Below are 14,816 nucleotides of genomic sequence, written 5' to 3'. Positions count from 1 at the left end.
GCTTAGAGCTATCGGCTAATCATTTTTATATAAAATAAATGCATAATTATTTTAGCAATGAAATAGGTACAGGTAACTCGTATAATTACATACATAAAAAAAAAGGACTTTCAATTTTGACTGTATGAATACGATTGTTGAGATTTTTAATGAAATCGGGAGACGGGAATTACACTTCATCTTACAATACTGTATAGATTGTTTCAAAGTATTGATCCAAAAATGCGGTAAAAGTTCTTTGGGTGAATGACCCTTTACTCTTGGTCCCTCGCATACTTATAGCATAAACTTGCGCATTTTTAAATACTATTTTGCAGTTTTATATAGTTGTTGCAAGTCTTAGAATAGTGTGGGTGTACTTGTTATGCAGGAGTTAGTGGGTTATAATGTTGAATATACAAGTTAAAGGAAACACATTCCCTCTAATTTACATGTAAAGGAAACACATTTCCTCTAATTTGCAATTAAGGGAAACAACTTCCCTCTAATTTACAATTAAGGGAAAAACATCCCATCTAATTTACAATTAAAGGAAACAACTTCCCTCTAATTTACAATTAAAGGAAACTTATGAACTCTAATTTACAATGAAGGGAAAACATCTCATCTAATTTACAAGTAAAGAAAACACATTCCGTCTAATTTACAATTAAATGAAAAACATTCCGTCTAATTTGCAATTAAAAGAAACACATTCCCTCTAATTTACAATTAAAAGAAACACATTCCCTCTAATTTACAATTAAAAGTAACACATTCCCTCTAATTTACAATTAAAGGAAACACATTCCCTCTAATTTACAATTATAGGAAAAACATTACCTCTAATTTAAAATTAATGGAAACAACTTCCTTCTAATTTACAATTAAAGGAAACACATTCCCTTTAATTTACAATTAAAGGAAACACATTCCCTCTTATTTTACAATTAAAGGAAACACATTCCCTCTTAATTTACAATTAAAGGAAACACATTCCCTCTTAATTTACAATTAAAGGAAACACACTCCCTCTTAATTTACAATTTAAGGAAACACATTCCCTCTAATTTACAATTAAAGGAAACACATTCCCTCTTAATTTACAATTAAAGGAAACATTCCCTCTTAATTCACAATTAAAGGAAACACATTCCCTCTAATTTACAATTAAAGGAAACATTCCTCTAATTTATAATTAAAGGAAACATTCCCTCTAATTTATAATTAAAGGAAACACATTCCCTCTAATTTACAATTAAAGGAAACACATTCCCTCTAATTTACAATTAAAGGAAACACATTCCCTCTAATTTACAATTATAAGAAACACATTCCCTCTAATTTACAATCAAGGGAACACATTCCCTCTAATTTACAATTAAAGGAAACACATTCCCTCTAATTTATTATTTAGGGAAAGACATTCCCTCTAATTTACAATTAAAAGAAACATTTCCTTTAATTTAAAATTAAAGGAAACAACCTCCTTCTAATTTACAATTAAAGGAAACACATTCTCTATAATTTACAATTAAAGGAAACACATTCCGTCTTATTTTCAAGCCACTATTGAAGCTCGTTTAGAAAAAAAATGTACCTTCTTGCATACATCCTATCTCTTCATAATATTTATTTTTACAAATTGAATTTTCACTGCTAGAAAAGAGAACGTAGATTGGATTGACCTCAGCCCCTCCCTCAATTCGGAATGGATGTAACCACTATAAACTGACTGGTGTATAAGCTGGCATATTTTTTGTCGTTTCAGTTTGCCAGCCATTGGGAAATCCTGCGTTAGTGTATTGAAAACATTTCATTTATATAGTATCTATTTAAAGATAGGAAATGATATCCTTTGAATATATTCAGCGAGGGAGAATCTATTTTACTTCTGGATTGCAAACTTCACCTCTCATAGAGCCCCTGTGTAGGCTATATATCCCCCTTACTTAGCAGCAAGTCGTGAATAGTTCAAGAGAGGAGGCCTTCTCCGAGAGCAAAATGACAAAAGCGGAGAAAAAAATGAGATGCGAAAGTGGCCAACCGATGGGGTATGAATTTACAAGATTTAGCCGGATATTCAATGTAGCTGGTTGGACTTAACAAGTGCTCTCATGATTGCGTGGAACGTTCAATCAAGTACAATCGATGACAGTTTATTGAAAATGGTTTTTGATGCGGAAAAGACCCAGGAGATTTTACATAATTCTTATTAGAATCCATTCACTGAGAATTGCATTCGTTCATATAACTGCCGTGCTTGCGTAATTATCCATTGCGCGCCTCTTTCTAATTATTAACCACCATATTATGCATACTTTTTCTTGGCGCTCTCTATGCTGCACGTTAAAGGGCTTTGGAGAATCTGTATTATTTTCTTTATCTTTTAAAATATGACCATCTAAGGTGATTTCGTTATATTTACTATGGTTGTGAGAATGTGTTTTTTTCTGTCTTGAAAGATTATGTTCCTGGGTTGATACTCCAGAGGGATTTGAATAATTATAATTGTTGAAGGTGAGCTAACTTTCAGATTTCGAAACGTTGATGAAACGGTAGTTTGAATGTACATTATTTTTTATTCTTTGTAAGTGCGGAAGTGTAGGTATATTTCCGAATTTTACAGTGATGAAAAATGAAAAACATTAATCTCTACGAACGACTGATCTCGGACGAATTTTTTTAAAAAGTATTCATGAGTTCATAAGAGAGAAATCTTTATATTGTTGATGGCAACCGCACCAGAACAAACAGTAAGACATCCTAGTGGTATAATAAACTTGTTACATGTAATTTTCAGATGAATTTTATATATATTAAAAAGAAATGATTTAATGAAAATATTACAAAATTTGATCCGTATATTTTCCAGATAAACACAAAAAATTGAGGAAACTTATTTTGATATTCCAAATTTCATTAAGTCATTGATGCCCTTCGTTTGATATATATCGAATAAAGATATAGATTGTACATTTTAAAAAGAATTGTTTTACAACTTATTTACTAGGCCTAATAAAGGGTAGCCTTAATTTTGTATCGTTAAGTATTCTAAAAACTGAGGCATCCAACAATTTGATCGTCGGAAATGATGTCGATAGACTAAAAAAAAAAAAAAATAATAATAATAATAATCCAGTCTAGAATCTCTCTCTCGGCTTACATTTCATACTACTACATTGCTGCAGATTACACTTAGTATATCTGAAGAGACTCGATTTATAACCGAAGACCACCTGATGTAAAATAATATATATATATATATATATATATATATATATATATATATATATATATATATATATATATATATATATGTATATATATATATATATATATATATATATATATATAAATATATATATAGATATATAATATATATATATATATATATATATATATATATATATAGTATATATATATATATATATATATATATATATATATATATATATATATATATATATATATATATATATATATATATATATATATATATGTATATATATATATATATAGTATGTATATATATATATATATATATATATATATATTTATATATATATATATATATATATATATATATATATCAAATGAAACGAGACACCAGTAAGAATATCTTGCCACGCACAAAATTTTGTCTTCTTGCTATAAACACAAGTCGGCCGTAGGCGGTTATAGTGCCGTCTTTACACCTCATGCGGTGAACTGTAGGTGTTACTTAAAGGTTATTTGCTGCAACCTCCTCCATTCCTTTTACTGCACCTCCGTCCATATTCTCTTAATTCTGTCTTGCTTTCCACCTTCTCCAAATAATTGTTTCCAAGTGCAACTGCTTTGAGGTTGTCGTCCTGTTACACCTTTCAGACCTCTTTACTGTCAGTTTCCCTTTCAGGGCTGTATGACCTCTTAGGTCCCAGCGCCAGGCCTTTGGTCTAAATTCTATTTTATAATCGTCTATAATCACAAGTTTGCATGCCGTACACAAACAGGGAAGTTAAAAAAAAAAAAAAGAAAAAAAAAAAAGGGCAGCAGCAAGGGAGAGTGGGGACACCTTGTTATTGTCCTTCTGTAAAATGGCCTGTGCGGGATGCACCTGGACTATTATTAGACATGAGGTCACGGCTGACTTCTCAGTAATGCCTGAGCGATTGTTGATTCCGAGTAAATCGAGTTGCACAGGACTCCTTTAAAAACGGGAGTTTTAAAACATTCTTGTAATTGGTGCGGTGCCTGGACCAGGCGTCGGCAGCTGCTCGCCTGGAATTTCAGCCACACTCTCCAGTTACACCAAGCTGTTTATTGGTGGTCAAAGATAGATGAGTACTATTATACGATTCAAAGGCCTGGCTGGGCGTGATGGAATTTGCGTATTTCATTTAAAAGTAATAAAGTTCACAAAACTTTGTAGTTGATTTGAATTTGCGTAAAGGATGTTACATTTTTTTAGTAAAAACGTTTTTCAAATCTAAAAATCTAAAACATTTTCTATCGATATGAGGTGTTTTGATATATCATATTCTTTGCAGAAATGGTTCATTAAAATGAACATTTTATTAAATAAATATGAAAAAATATAATATACTATTCAAAGGGCTGGGCGTGATGGAATTTGTGTATTTCATTTAAAAGTAATAAAGTTCACAAAACATTGTAGTTGATTATGTATAAAGGATGTTACATTCTTTTTAATTAAAACGTTTTTCAAATTAAAAATTTTATCTATCGATATGAGGTGTTTTCACATATATTTTTTTTATAGAAATGGTTCATTAAAGTGAACCATGTGAAACTAATGGAATGAATGGTCAAAAGATTCATTTTAGTAAATAGATATGAAAAAATATGATATACGATTCAAAGGGTTGGGCGTGATGGAATTTGCGTATTTCATTTAAAAGTAATAAAGTTCTCAAAACTTTGTAGTTGATTATAATAAGTGTAAAGGATGTTACATTCTTTTTAATTATAACGTTTTTCAAATTTAAAATTTTTTCTATCGACGTGAGGTGTTTTGAAATATCATATTCTTTGTAGAAATGATTAATGAACCATGTGAAACTAATGCAATTAATGGTCAAGAGATTCATTTTAGTAGATAATTACACGCCACTTATAGTGCATTTATACAAACTTGTTGGAACTTTATTAGAATATTATTGTCCTTTTAATTAGATATCTACCCATCTTGTGTTTTATTGTTTTTATGAAAACAATAAAACACAAGATGGGGGGGGGGGCCGGGGGGAGGTGATGAATTATTTATTTATTTGTTGATATATCTTGTCTTTTTTAATGAGTGATCTCTTCTTTCTGCATTTCCTATTACTTTTTTACTTCTTTCTAATGAGCCCCATATTTTTTGGAAACTTTTAATTTCAAGTCAGTGGCCCCTTTGGTGGGTTTGTTCCATATAAATAAGGTTCATCTTCTGAACAACAACAACAACAACAACAATAATAATAATAATAATAATAATAATAATAATAGTAAAATCATCATTATGAGATTTCCATGTACTTTCCAGACTGGATGGAAAAAGTTTTAAGAAGAATCCAGTTGTGAATCCCCAGTATCATATGAGCGCATGGAGTTGTCTCGGCAATTCCTGGAATATATAAATACGATTAAAATTATGTATGTATGGGGATGAGATAAAAATTTTTAATGATCCTACTGTTGAGAGATTTCATATTCTTGTTAAAAGAGCCTACTGTTGAGAGATTTCATATTCCTGTTAAAAGAGCCTACTGTTGAGAGATTTCTTATTCTTGTTAAAAGAGCCTACTGTTGAGAGATTTCATAATCTTGTTAAAAGAGCCTACTGTTGAGAGATTTCATATTGTTAAAAGAGCGTACTGTTGAGAGATTTCATATTCTTTTTAAAAGAGCCTACTGTTGAGAGATTTCATATTCTTGTTAAAAGAGCCTGCTGCTGCCCCTTTCTCTCTCTCTCTCTCTCTCTCTCTCTCTCTCTCGTGTTGGAACCGTGTTCTTGTGCTCGTCCCGGGTACCTTGAAAGGAGCTTGAAAGGAAGCCACTGGTTACCCCCCCCCCATCCATGAATGGGAGAAGCTCGCTTTTGACCTGATTTCACACATATCTTCCCTCTCCTTCTGCTCTCCTCAGCTTGCCTCCGAGGCATCTGTTTGAATAAGTAACCCTTCGAAGTAGTAGGGGGAATCGACGGAGCCCAGATACGTAGCAGGACTGGTCATGGTCACAGGAGTGTGTTTGTCGTTGGGAAGTTACTAATGTACTTCTCCTACACAGCCTTGGCCACTCGAAGTCGTTTTGGTGGTGTTTTATGTTCTTATGTTATTGATATGTATTTGTTGTCGTTGGGTTTCAATATGCGAATGAATGACGCTTCCTGGGGTTGCTTTCAAGTTTTTAGTTTTTAAAGTGTGATTCATGTTATACTAGGTTTTATCTTTCTCATCCCTTTTTCCAAAGAGATTATATTTATGTTTTCTAAACCTGGTATTTACATCTGCTGAGATGTTTTTAATGCAGAATTTGAGGATGACTTCTTGTAACAATTTTCATTAAAAGGAAATTGTTTAAATTTTTTTTATACTTGAGAAGTTTCAAGTTGCTAATTACTGTGATGGTTTTTCGTTAAGCTTAACGATGGCAATGTTGAGCAGTAAATGTGAAGAACAATTGAGAGTAGTGTATATTTCTGTTTATTCACCTAAAACATACATGGCTGTTGTATTTTAATAGATTAGAAATGATATGTATTCTATAGAAAATGTATATTTCTGTTTATTCACTTAAAACATACTTGGCTGTTGTATTTCAATAGATTAGAAATGAAAATAATCTCTAAGAGAATGTATATTTCTGTTTACCCACTTGAAACATACATCGCTGTTGTATTTTAAGTGATTAGAAATGAAATGTATTCTCAAAGAGAATGTATATTTCTGTTTATTCACTTAAAACATACACGGCTGTTGTATCTTAATAGATTAGAAATGAAAATATTCTTTAAGAGAATGCATATTTCGGTTTATTCACTTAAAACGTACATCGCTATTGTATTTTAATAGATTAGAAATTAAATGTATTCTCTAAGAGAATGTATATTTCTGTTTATTCACTTAAAAAATACATCGCTGTTGTATTTTAATAGATTAGAAATGAAATTTATTACCTAGAGAAAAGTTCACTTTATCTCAGTCAGCATTTCAAAAGAGTCAAACTTACATATTTCTTGCAGTGCATTGATGGCAGTGTTTTAGTTGATAAAAAGTCAGACGACAGCTGTACAATAAATGAGAGAGAGAGAGAGAGAGAGAGAGAGAGAGAGAGAGAGAGAGAGAGAGAGAGAGAGAAAACGCATAATGCATCTTTTCCTATATGTAACCATAAACGTGTTAGTTGCTAAGTCAATGAAGTTGAGTTTTTACAAATGAACTAATTCTTAGCGTTAACTGTGTTCCTTCAGTAACACCATCATGCTTTCAAGAAATATGAAGGAATGGCTGTCTGAAGTGGTAGGCTACAGACAGCATTTGCGAAGGCCTGAGTGAGCAAGTGAGAGGAGAGGGCAGGGGCAGCAGCAGCAGGAGGAAGGATGAGAGCCGTCTACTGGACGTGACCGGTGCTGGCTGGAATCATTCTCGCTGCGAAGCATATGAAATGTCAGAACGACCCCAGCGTGTTAGTTTGAAGGATAGGTATGTGTAAGTTATTTGTTTCTGCAGGGAATGGAGATGAAGCTTGGATTCCAGGACTAAGGGGGTGGCGCGGGGGGTGGGGGGGGCGCATTGACTTTGGTAGTAGTAGATCATAAGAAAACCCTGTCTAACGATGCTTTAGCATCGAGTCTGTTATTGAGGGCACAGTATGGAATAGTGAAGCGAAAATTCTATCTGCAATTTTGGGAGAAGGTGCGACTTGGGCATGAACACACTTGTATCAGCCTCTTGTGAGTCTGAGGAGAACTTGGATGAACGACATTGTGTAGTATGGTATGGAATGGAAATAGGATGAGTAACGTTAACGAGGGATGGGGTATTGCGTAAAGTCTGAGAAAAGTTAAGGCCTTCGCTTGATGGGTTGCAGTATAAAATAGATGTTTTATTACCCTGCTGAACCTACATAGTGTATATATATATATATATATATATATATATATATATATATATATATATATATATATATATATATATATATATATGTATATGTATATATATATGTTATACTGAAACTAAGCATTAATTCTATCGTTTTTACATCAGTATTAACTTTGTAACGTTGAAGCATACGAGCGTTTGTTTGTTTCTGTTAAGTTTTAGTGATCGTGAATGTTATTGTTTATATATATATATATATATATATATATATATATATATATATATATATATATATATATATATATATCATCATCATCATCATCAAAACATATAATGAAGGTTTAACATGAGGAAAGCTTTTCTGACACATTTATAAGTGATAACTACATGGGTAACACTGTGGCCAAATCACAGAGGTGTATTGATGAGAAACTGTATATGTGTGTATGTATATATACACATACATGTTTATATATAAATTTATATGTATACATATATGTATATTATGTGTGATATATACGAGTATACTGTATATATATAGCATATATTATTTAACTTTAATACAACTTTGAGTGTGTTAGCCTGGTTGGGTTATCCATCCAAGTCTTATTTAGAAAGGAGAGAGAGAGAGAGAGAGAGAAGCGCACGCACGCACCTCCCCTCGCAGTATTTGTTTTTAGTGTCACTACCCTCCCCCGCCTCTCTCTCTCTCTCTCTCTCTCTCTCTCTCTCTCTCTCTCTCTCTTTATATATATATATATATATATATATATATATATATATATATATATATATATATTATATGTTAATTCTGTCGTGGATAAGATAGTAACTGGATGTCTGTATAAACTGTTATCCATCAGACACTTATTTTGGGACAGGTCCCATGCCTTCCCTTCTCTCAAGCTGTGTCAGTTATAGTCGATGAAGGACGAGGTTAAATTATTCACTGGTTCGATTAACAGAGGTCATTGGGTTGTATTGGAACTTGCCCATGTCACTCCTTGCTTGCCTGGGATTCGAGCCTGCGTCCCGTTGCCTGCTAGGCTTAATGGCAGACCGCAGTGATAAAGCACATACTTTATATATACACACATATACATATGAATAGTATATATATATATATATATATATATATATAATGTATGTATACACATACTATATATATACACACATATATATGCATATATAATAGATATATAATATAGATATATATTTATTACATACATACATATTTATGTATTTAGATAAATATTAATTTATGTATTTATTACATATATGCATACATACTATATATATATATATAATATATAATATATATATATATATGTGCATATATGTATATATACGTAAATTTAATATTTATCTATATACATATATGTGTGTGTATATGTGTATATATATATATATATATATATATATATATATATATTAGTTATATATATTACATATATGCATACATACCATATATATATATATATCATATAGTATATATATATATATATATATATATATATCTATATACTATATATGTATATGTATAAATATTAATATATGTATATATTACTTATATGCATACATACTATGTATATATGTGTGTCTCTATATATATATATAATATATATATATATATATATATATATATATATATATATATAATACATATATAAATCACGCGGACTCCTTGGCAGTTGGTTCCAGATAGTGATAAAGTGTTTCCAATAAACGTTTTAGGAAGTGGTTCTAGCACAGGCCGTCCATCTTGGATGTCCAGGGGCCTCTTTGCTGGACAGGATCTTGAATATTTATGGCTCATCTAAGTTCTAATCACCTCAGCGTTGCTTAACCTCAATGATAGGAGCACCGGCGTTGTGTATACATACATAGATACATGCATACAAACATGCATACGCAGCTGAGTGCTGTGTATGAGCTAGATTAAAAAAAAAAAAAAAAGATTACGATTGTGTATCCTAGGTGCTTGTTAGGGGTGCAAAGTACTAGGTAATGTACCTGCTCTCTCTCTTTCTCTCTCTTATTCATAATTTTGAAATCATTATGAAATGGGAGATAATCTGATAGTCGAATTGTCGAAAGAGGAGGACTCTTCATAAAAAAAAAATCCACAATATTACAATTAAAAGTGTAGAACAAATGGGGCTATCAAAGCTTTAATTTGATTATGAGGCTGAAGTTAGACCGGAAAATATTAAGATTAAACGTTTAAGAAACTAAACTATGGAGTTCATGAGCATAGGGCTCTATTCTTTCTATGTTGATGGCATCCTTTAAGTTCGGGTGGGGGGGGGGGGGGAGGGGGGGGGGGGGGGGTGAGGGGGGGTTGGGGGACACTCCTCAATTGTTATAGATTGCGTCTTCCTTTTAATAGCTTTTATACGGAACAGAAAGTGTACCTTACGTTAACTGTCGAACTAAGATTCAGGTTATTAATGAGGCTGAAATTCGCACTTGGTGCAGCTATAGTAATCCAGCATCAACTTGTAGTATTACAGGACCATTTGTCAGTGTAGATATCACAGTCCGATTCTCGGGCATTCCACTGAAGGGTTAGAGTCGTGTATTTCTGGCGATAGAAGTTCACTCTCGACGTGGTTCGGAAGTCACGTAAAGCCGTTGGTCCCGTTGCTGAATAATCGCTGGTTCCATGCAACGTAGAAACACTATACAAACAAACAAACAAAGACAATGGAACGATTTTTTTCTGAATTTTTTTCTTCTCTAATACCAATGTGAGAATGAAAGTGACTTGAATAGTAATCAACCGATTTCGTCTCATAACAGAAAAAAAAGGGAGTATAACATCGAAGTGAAAAACCGTTTGATATCCTGCGTCTGGATAACCGGTACAGTACACCATGAGCAGATACAGAACTGGCTATCTGGTTATGCTTTGTTGGTATCTTGAAGTCCGTCATTCAAATTTGAAATCCAGGGAGGAAAATAGTCTACCGGATTCCCTGAACAGCAGAAGCACCAATATGCAGTAAATGTGCCTCCTCGCTGTTGAACTCCTCAGTTCCAGAGGTCCTTTATTCCTCACACTGCTGGAACTGCTACCCTGAGGATCCCATTGATCCCATTGCAATTAGAACTTTATAAGTTATAGTGAAGATGCAATACGTTGCTACCTTAATACCATTCTCCTTGCATTTCAATACGTTTTCATCTAAGATCCTATACTGGTTACCATATGTGGAATAATCAGCATGCCTGTTGTGAACGGACAATATAGTAAAATCTTGAATATAAGTTACTGGAAAGTCATCCATTTTGTGTTCTCAAATATTCTCTGCTCTTTGGAAAGCTTGAATTTCAAGTCAGTGGGGCCTGTGGGCTTGTTCCTTATGAATAGGTTTCATGTATTGAATAATGATAATAATACTAATAATAATAATACTAATAATAATAATATGCTGGGAGAAGACCTTCATTAATACAGTTTTTATTGAAAATAATGGCTATTTCAGCCGCGTTTATTTTATATAAAGAGGAGGGCAATTTTACCATTTTTAGTGATGCAAGAAGTGTCCTTCAGGCTTTAGAAGTTTTTAATTCTAGTAACCCTTTGGTTTTAAAGATTGTAGAGTGGCTTTGCATTATTGTTCTGAAAGGTATAACAGTTCGATTTTGTTGGGTTCCAGCACACGTAGGTGTGTCTGGAAATGAGGAGGCAGATTCACTGGCAAAGAATGCTGCAGCTAAGTTGCTACCAAGAAGGTATCCCATTCCCTGTAATGATTTTTTACCTACAATTAAGAAATTTATTTATAATAATTGGCAACAGCATTGGGATAGCTTAGTTGATAATAAGATGAGAGAAATAACGAATGTTATATCCCCTTGGAAGTATAACGTGATACCCCGAAAGTGTCGTCTCCGAATTGGTCACACTCGGATGACACACGAGTTTCTGCTAGCTGGTCAACGCCAACCATATTGCGACCACTGTTTGATACCCTTGACAGTGAGGCATTTGTTGACTGAATGCCCCACTTATAGCACGGAAAGAAATAGATATCTGTTTGAGGCTCGAGGTGAGGATGACAGGTTCATCCTTGCCAAGATTCTTGGACATGATGTGTCGTACAATGCTAGCGGCATTATGAGATTTATTTCAGAAGCAGGTCTTCTGAAAGCTATTTAACTTTTATAATGACATATTCGCTTTTATGGTTTTAATTGAATATTTTATTCTTTATTTATAATAGACGATATCGGCGTCAATGACCTTCGATGTCAGGATGCAGAAAACTTCCAATCATACATTCATTCATTATTACTTACTTTTCTTCTGTGCTCAAGTTGGCTATTAAAACGCCAAATGGGGGATTCTCTCTCTCTCTCTCTCTCTCTCTCTCTCTCTCTCTCTCTCTCTCTCTCTCTCTCTCTTTCTTTCTTTCTTTCTTGCAACGTTTCGTCCTTAAACCCAGAAGGACATCGTCGGACAGGTGTTGTGGGACTCGAGCTCCTATGGAAGTCCTACGGTATATAGAGAGGATACAAACACCCTCCCGCACCAACAGAAAGGATCCAGAAGGAAGTGTAGGGGCACAAAAGACCAGCTGCTAATAGACAAAATGGTAATGAAGAACAGTAAGAGAAGGAAAACCAACCTAAGCATGGCATGGATTGACTATAAGAAAGCCTCCGACGTGATACCACACACGTGGCTAATAGAATGCCTGAAAATATATGGGGGCAGAGGAAAACTCCATTAGCTTACTAAAAAAAGTACAATGAGCAACGGGATTACAATACTTACAAGCTCTGGAATAAGAACAGAAGAGGTTAATATCAGTAGAAGGGATTTTCCAGGTCGGCTCAAGGTCCCCACTACTCTTCGTAGTAGCCATGATTCCCGTGACAAAATTACTACAGTAGATGGATGCTGGGTACCAGCTCAAGAAAAGAGGCAGCAGATTTAACCTTCTGATGTTCATGGACGACATCAAGCTGTATGGTAAGAGCATCAAGGAGATAGGTACCCTAATCCAGACTTAACGATTGTATCTGGGGACATCAAGATGGAGTTTGGAATCGAAAAATGTGCCTTTGTCAACATACAAAAGGGCAAAGTAACAAGGACTGAAGGGATAAAGCTGCCAGATGGGAACAACATAAAAAACATAGATGAGACAGGATACAAATACCTGGGAATAATGGAAGGAGAGGATATAAAACACCAAGAGATGAAGGACACGATCAGGAAAGAATATATGCAGAAACACAAGGCGATACTCAAGTTATAACTCAACGCCGGAAATATGATAAGTCATAAACACATGGGCAGTACCAGTAATCAGATACAATGCAGGAGTAGTGAATGGTCGAAGGCAGAACTCTGCAGCATAGACCAGAAAACTAGGAAACAAATGATAATAAGCAAAGCACTACACCCAAGAGCAAATACGGACAGACTATACATTACACGTAAGGAAGGAGGGAGAGGACTACTAAGAATAGAGGACTGCATCAACATCGAGAACAGAGCACTGGGGCAATATCTGAAAATCTGTGAAGACGAGTGGCTCAAGATTGCATGGGAAGAAGGACTGATAAAAGTAGACGAAGCCCCAGAAATATACAGAGACAGGAGAATGACAAACAGAACAAAAGAATGGCACAACAAACCAATGCGTGGAGAATACCATAGACAGACTAAAGAACTGGCCAACGATGAAACCTGGTAATGGCTACAGAGGGGGAAGCTCAAGAAGGAAATAGAAGGAATGACAACAGCGGCACAAAATCAGGCCTTAAGAACCAGATATGTTCAAAGAACGATAGATGGAAATTACATCTCACCCGGCACTTGCACAGAACCAAAAAAGAGCTATGATTCAGAGGCAAAAGCCCTCCACCGGAGCTTGTGCAAGAAACACCAGCTTCCTTGCAGTAATAAGTGGTACGAGCACCAACCTGAAGGCGTGATAGAAAACGATCAGGCAAAGATCCTCTGGGACTATGGTATCAGAACAAATAGGGTGATGCGTGCAAATAGACCAGACATGACGTTGATTAACAAAATAAAAAAGAAAGTATCACTCATTGATGTCGCAATACCATGGGACACCAGAGTTGAAGAGAAAAAGAAGGAAAAAATGTTTAAGTATCAAGACCCGAAAATAGAAATGAGGATATGGGATATACCAGTGGATATTGTACCCATAATCATAGGAACACTAGGGACGATCTCAAGATTCCTGAAAAAGAATATGGAAAAACTAGAGGCTGAAGTAGCTTCAGGATTCATGCAGAAGAGCGTTCTACTTGAAACAGCGCACATGGTAAGAAAAGTGATGGACTCATAAGGTGGCAGGATGCAACCCGATACCTCACACTATAGATACCACCCAATCAAATTGGAGGACTGTGACAGACAACTGGCCCGCCCCCCCAAAAAAAAAAAAATAATAATAATAATGTACTCGAGTATATAGTCTAGTACTGAAATAATTTTAATCGAGATCTTACTTTTTTCTAAAGCCGCTGCTTGAGATTAAGGGAAACGTTACCGAGTTGTTATTGTGATTCCTGGAAAGGCTTAGGGGATATCTAGTGAGGGCGGCTGGAATGTTCCGTCACTAATGGTACAAATACTGACTTTGAAAATAGCAATTCACGTTTTAATACGGGGTGCTTTCATTCAGTTTCCAGACCAGTGGTTTACTGCCAAATAAACGCGCCCCCATTCTATATCGGTCCCTTGGTTTAGACGTTTGTAGC

At 34.4% G+C, this 14,816-nt stretch overlaps 1 long non-coding RNA gene across 5 annotated transcripts in view; it reads left to right on the top strand.

Moving 5' to 3' along the window:
- Window positions 1-14,816, top strand: part of LOC135209259 (uncharacterized) — a 458,718-nt gene that overhangs the window by 250,458 nt on the left and 193,444 nt on the right. For 4 of the 5 annotated variants that reach the window (XR_010313339.1, XR_010313336.1, XR_010313335.1 and 1 more), the window contains one exon: window positions 7,439-7,670. The exons of the other annotated variant lie outside the window; for it this stretch is intronic. This is a non-coding gene — a long non-coding RNA (uncharacterized LOC135209259). The remainder of the gene's footprint in view (window positions 1-7,438; window positions 7,671-14,816) is intronic. 5 annotated transcript variants of the gene reach the window in all.

This window comes from Macrobrachium nipponense, chromosome 37 (genome assembly GCF_015104395.2).
Source record: "Macrobrachium nipponense isolate FS-2020 chromosome 37, ASM1510439v2, whole genome shotgun sequence".
NCBI lineage: Eukaryota > Metazoa > Arthropoda > Malacostraca > Decapoda > Palaemonidae > Macrobrachium > Macrobrachium nipponense.
Note: the sequence above shows the minus strand (reverse complement) of the source record. Positions and strands in the feature narration are given on the sequence as shown.